The sequence below is a fragment of the Carcharodon carcharias genome (genome assembly GCF_017639515.1).
Source record: "Carcharodon carcharias isolate sCarCar2 chromosome 18 unlocalized genomic scaffold, sCarCar2.pri SUPER_18_unloc_1, whole genome shotgun sequence".
Taxonomy (NCBI): domain Eukaryota; kingdom Metazoa; phylum Chordata; class Chondrichthyes; order Lamniformes; family Lamnidae; genus Carcharodon; species Carcharodon carcharias.
Genome location: NW_024470559.1, coordinates 1,203,001 through 1,209,757, shown reverse-complemented (window position 1 = coordinate 1,209,757; position 6,757 = coordinate 1,203,001).

Here is a 6,757-nt window from a genome sequence, read left to right as displayed (position 1 = left end):
GAAAGGCTGCATGATTCCGAACTGCAGAGGGATCAAGTTGGTTTAGTGCATGAGTTGGGAAAAGTGGCCATGCAGGGAGAGCATGTAGTTCAGGCTATGCTTTTTTTGTGAGGGGAATTGAAAATTAAAGTAAGGATGTTTTGCTTCACTAAAAAAGATCATTGGTGAAATCTGGAATATTGTGTGTAGTTTGGATTTTTATGTTTATGGAAGGAGGTGAATGCATGAAGGACCTTCAGAGAAGGCTCACTAGATTGTCACCTGGAATGAATGGGATGTCTTGTGAGGAAAGGTTAGGAAAATCGGACCTGCCTGCACAGCATTTTCTACGAGGGAGGGGTGAACTAATCGATGTGTATGCGAATCTGAAAGCGTTTGACAAGGCGGTGGAAAACCATGTTTCATGTTTTGGGTGAGCCCTGAATTAGGAGGTGTCTATTTATAAAAAAAAGGGTTTGCCCTTTTAGGACAGTGTTTATTAATTTGTGTGTGTGTTTTTTTTTGTTTCTGCTCGAGGTTTATCTGACCTTTGAACTCACTGCCTAAGAAGGTGGTGCTGGCTCAATCACGGAATACTGTTACGATAGTGGTCAATATACTTTAGTAAGGAAAATAGGTCAAAAGTTATGGGGTTGGTTGGGATTTTGGAACTCGAAAAGATCAGATTATCCATGAACTTAATGAAAGATGCCTAAAGATCGATGGGCCAAATAGCCTAAATCTGCTCATACCTTCTGTGTTCCTATGTTCTTAACTTTGAGGACATGGACGAATTTGATCACAACTATATAAACTTTCAGTTTATGTTTTTGCCAGAGCGAAAGAGGTTAATTAGCCCAAGTGGTATGGATGAATGAAGTTTCGTGAGAGTTCGGTTATAGGCAGCAGAGTTCTAGAGGAGTTCTGATCATACAGATTTGTAACTGTATGTTGCCAGTAAAATAATTAGAAAAGTTGAGCCTGGATTTCCCAAAAGGACAGCTGAGGCCTTGAGCAGTAGATGATCTGTAGTAAATGTTGTGACATAATTTTGAGGATCGAGTGAAAAGCTCTGGGTGTGTGTGATGATATGGAGGTGCATGTCAATCAGGGCCAAGTGGATGCTAGATGTTCTGACCTGTCTGATTCCGCAGCAGATATTGGCCGCACACTGGTTCAGGAACCTTTATTGTTTAGAACTGAGGAAAATGACCGCCATCTTCCCAATATTGAGCATCACCGATGTTAATGTAATGGATCATTGATTTCAGGCATAGCATCTGGATATAATGGTTAAACAGGAAGTACGTCAAAGCAAAGATGGGAGAGTGAGTTAAGGAGATCATCAATAAGTTAAGAATGGGTTGTGGAGTTAATAACTGAACGCGGAGATTCAGAAAAAAAAATAAAACACAGGGCAGATTAAATGGCTACAAGAGTGACAGCGCCAAACATCGTTCATACAATTACTCACTGAGTAGAGTTTCTTACTGGGGACAAGCAATAGCAAAGATAACTTAGAAATGTATTAAAACACTAGTCCGAACCGTTTGGCTTAGTTATCGACTACTCATCTGCAGAAATAACGTTGAAAATGTAAGATAATCCGCTGCCCCTTCTTTGTACATTCCACTCTATTGTTGCCAGATCGACTGCATTGCGGTAACATTCAAACCAATTGATCTCAGATTCAGATCCAGTTTTGCAACATTCGAATCGATGGTTCTCAGATTCAAAGACATTGTTGCATCATTTAATTCTGTTGTTCTCAGATTCAAATATATTCCTATAACATCCTAATCTATTGTTCCCAGATTAATATATGTGCGGGCAAACTGGGTAAATGTTGCTAGAAAATGGAATTCCAACGGCAAAGTGGAATCTGACTGGCTACGGTGGAATGGAGCTGCAGGCCTGTTTCCCTTACTATTGTGGTGAGTATCCACACGGGAGATCGAGTTTCAATTCACCGACATGGTGAAAAGTCGTTGTTCGAATTGAGCATTGCGGAAGATGTGTTCACGATGTTGATTGGCAAATGTTTTTTCATTTGCTGATGAATATCGACCTAAAGGGCACATCCTCCACAATCCGAGCAGAAGGCAGATTTGCAAATATACATCATGAGCAAAGATGTTGGAAAAATCAGGAAGTTTAAATCCCCTGTCGGCAAACGACCCGTTGCCTCATCGTGCTGCCCGCACCCATCTTGTAGACGTCGCAACTTTTGCCGAAAATAACGCATCTCAATGTTTATCCAGGGTACTTTAAAAAGAAATCAAGCTTTAGAATCGACAGCGGCACAAGCCAGAACAGGCTTTAGGATAACCGATTAGTCAACGTACTTCACATCCCCTTCACGTTTGAACATCCAGGGCGAACTGACGACGACAACTTCCAGGCAAGAACGCAGCTCCACGTCGCCTGTAGCAGCTGCTCCTCAAGACTGAAGTTGGCTTGTGATGGCCAGAGTGCCAACTGCAATGTACGCAATGTGCTTCAGGGGGCTCTAAACTGGCGAATTCAGTAAAAAAAGAACATTTGAAGGCACGCGACTTTCCATTACTTCCGATAAACAGGAAAAGTAAAATCTTGTTTCAAGAGATACTTATTCAATCGCACTCCACCCTTCTTTAACGTCATTCCTGAATTTGTACATTACTTATGGGATGTGTACACTTCACTTGCGCACATACAAATTCAAGGTGAAAAAAACAGCAACCCTGCATGCAGTCTCCTCTAAACGCCAAGGTAATCATGTGTAAAAACAAAGTTTTGCCAAAAATCCCCTGGTTCTGTCAGCAAAGCATATAATCTTTGCCGCGTGGTAACTGACCCTATTTCAACTGAATTTCTGACTGCCAAAATGTGCCTGGATTTCCAACACCGCTCTATAAACACTTCAGAATACAATTTCCTTTCGCTGAAATAAACTATTCGATTTCAGCTTTGCAAGCAGCCCGAGTCATGCATGGCTTGTTCCTCCCAACTCAGAGGTTCTGTCCCAAGTGTGACGCGCAGATGACAAAAATGAGCGCTGGGCGAGAAAACCGGTCAAGTTTCACAGAAACCCAAACTGTTGGAAAAATTAACCGGGCCTGAAAACATCTGTGGAAGGAAATAAATGGTTTACTTTACGAGTCCGTGGGGCCCTTCTTCAAAACATACATTTGTCAACTTTGTTCGAAAATGTTTGCAAATGCTGCCGTACACAGGGTATCCTCTCCGCATTTCTACACTCCTCTTTAGGCAGTTAACATTCAGTCTGAAATGAAAAAAGCCCTGTGGAATTCCTATCCAATAGTCTCCGATACCACTGTATCAAATCACGCTACCCAGAAGTAGCCTCTGATCCCATGACGACATCTGCTTCTTCTGATTCACATTTCCGCAACACAGGGTTCAAGGAATTCGTGATTTTTAACACTTCGATCGAGCGCTTTGTTTTATTGCTCTGCTCAAAGCTGACCAGGAGAATTCAAGATTTGTTTTTTTTTCTATTTTGCATGTCGCCGCTTGCGTTCGGGGATCCTCCAGCTGCACTGAGCCTTTATCTATGAAGAGGGACCAATAAGGACTTCAAAGGCAGAAAGCGACATCCGGTGATTTGGAAACGTTGCATCTGACAAGTTTACTTACGTTGCTAAGTGCAAGTGAATAAAGCCAAGGCTTCCTTGACCGGTTACATGTGAAGTTTTGTATCCGACACTATGACTTGGGCTGTGTGGATTATGAAAATGGAGCTAGGATTGTGACTGCAGGAGATAGGCGTCTGAAGCAGATGGACGACTGGAATTCCTTGCGAATTCTTTGCGAGACTGTGAGAATGACAAAATAAAGGAAACAGCTGAGGAAGAAGCATCAGTGCCTCTGGGCAACGGGAAGAACTGACGCCATCAAGCGATTTGCAAGAAAAAGATGCATCCCGTTTAATCCGATGGCAGTTAATTGTCTACATTATGCAGATGAACTGTGTAACTAGCGCTTCAAAATGAAAATCTCACTGCAAATTCAAATATCACTAGCTCCCGTGGAAAAGACTTGTCGGCCTCTACTCGTTAGCATAGTGGTGAATATCCCAGCCTGTCATGCTGAAGAACGGAGTTCAATTCCACGAAGGATCGCAAGTCTTTGCTTGCATTGTGTGAAGTAAAACGGGTGCTCACGCATTTGATTCACAAACCGGTTTTCACTTCCACATGGAGATCGACCAAAAGGGCATCTACTCAGCAAATCCGACAGAAGGCAGCTTTGACAAAATAAACCATGAGCAAAATTTCTGGACAGTTCTGGTTCTAATTGTCACCTGTGATCAACGGTCCTTTCCGGCATCATTTTGTCCTCTTCCACCTTGTGAGCGTCGAAACGTTTACCCAAAATAACACATCTCCCTGTGTATCCAGGGCACCTTACTTAAGAAAAAACAGACTTTAGAGACGGCGGCAGCACAAGTTTTAAAACATTTTTCACTAATCGCTGAGGCCCACATACTTCACATCCCGCCCACGATTGAGCATCCAGATCTAACTGAGGACTGCACCTTCCCGGCTGGTTCACAGCTCCACGTCGCCTGTACCAGGTGCTGCTACAGCCTGAAGTAGGCTTGTAATTGCCAGAGTGTCAACCGCAATGTACGCAATGCGTTTTGGTGAACTCCAAACTGGCAAACTCACGAAAGGAATAACGTTTGAAGGCACGCCAATTTCCATTACTTCCAATAAATGGGAAAAATAGATCTTATTTCAGGAGATACTCATTCAATCGCAGTTTCCCCTTCTTTCACGTCATTCCTGATATTGTACACTACTTATGGTATGTGAACTCTTCCCTTCAGCACATACAAATTCAAGCGCAAGGAAACAGCAACCTTGCATGCAGTCTCTTCTAAAGGCCAAGATAATCATTCGTAAAAACAAAGTTTAGCCAAGTATCCCCTGGTTCTGTCAGCAACGCATCACATCTTTGCCGCCTGGTAACTCACCCTACTGCAACTAAATTTCTGACTGCCAAAATGTTCCTGGATATCGAACGCCGCTCTATATCCTCTTCAGAATAAATTAAAAGGTAGGATACACTATTCGAATTCGCTTTTACCTGCAGCCCGAGTCATGAATGGCCTGTGCCTCGCAAGTAAGACTTTCCCTCTGAAGTGTCAAATTACCCGCTGGGTGAGACAACAGGTCATTTACCACAAAATGAAAAATTGCTGGAAAATATCAGAGGGACTGACAGCATCTGTCGAGAACAAGAGAGGGTTGACCTCTGGACTCCATCAGAGCCTTCATCAGAACGGTCATGTGTCAACTTTGTTCGGAGGTATTTCCTTATGTTGCCGTAAGCAGACTATCTTCACCGCCTTTAGGCACTTCTCGTTAGGCAGTTAAAATTCAGCCTGAAATGGAAACAGACCTGCGTATAATCTATGCAATAGCCCTATAAAATTCTGAATCAAAATATGCTTCCCCCATGCAGCCTCTGCTTCCCTGATCTCTTTGTCCCTGTTAGCCCTGCCTTCTGCATCTACATGGTTCCTGCCGCTGCACTGAGCCTTTCTCTCTGAACAGGATGCCCTGAAGTTTAAGAATCCAGAATGCGCAGCTGGTGATTTTGAAATGTTGTTCCGAATGTTTTTTTATGCTGCTGAGTGGAAAAAAATAAATAATCTTTTGTTTTCCCGTTTTACATGTGATGTTTTGAGTCCCACCCTCTGTTGTCTGGATAATGGAAATGGAGCGCGGAGCGAGGCTGCAGTAGGTTAGTGACTGAAACAGAATTCCTTACGAGACTTTGCCCGTGACACAATGAGGCAAATAGCCGAAAAAGAAGCACCTTTGCTTCTGGATGACGGGAAAAACTGACACGATTGGATGAATTTCTAAAGGGATTATGCACCCGGTGTATTTCGTTGTCATGTAAATGTACGAATTGTGCAGGCAAACTGTGTAACTGTTGCCTCAAAATGGAAATTCCAAGGCAACTCAGAATCCCATTGGCTCTCGGGACATGTCGCAGGCCTGTCCTCGTTAGTATAGTGGTCAGTATTCCCCGCCTGTCACACGGGAGACGGTGGCTTAATTCCCCGACGGGGAGGCACGTCTTTCTTGGAAAAGTGTGCGGCGGAAACCGTGCTCACGATTTTGCATTAAGTGTTTAGATTTCTCTTTTGGCAGTTACCATTCCGCCTGAAATTCAATCAGCGCTGCAGCCAGTTTGTTCAATGGACTAACACAATTCTCCGTTAAATCATTCTATCCGTATGCATCCTTTGGTTCAGTGAAATCATTGCGTCCTGCATGTGCTCCCTTCTGCAATTAAAGTTTTCAAAAACATTCGCAACTTTTAATCTGCCAATCGAGCGTCTTCCTTAATTACTGTGCTTAAAACTGACCAAGAACATTCAAGTTTTTGTCTATATTATTTTTGCATTTCGAAGCTTCCAAACATGCCTCGTGTCGCTGCACTGAGCCGTTCTCCCTGAAGAGGCTGCCCAGCAATATTAAACATCCACAGTGTGCGCCAGTTGGTGATTTGAAAACGTTGCTTCCGGAGCTGTTGCTTTTGTTGCTCATTGGGAATTATTAAACAATCTCTCTTACTGGTTTCAGGTGATGTTTTGACTCCGACCCCATGATTGTGGTTGTGCTTGAAATGGAAATGAAGACCATAGCGGATCCGCAGGGTGTAGGCGACTGAAATAGATGGACGGCTTCAAACTTTGCCAGTGATCAGATGAGACAAATTGTGAGTGATGAAGCACCTTTCCTTCTGCATAAAGGGC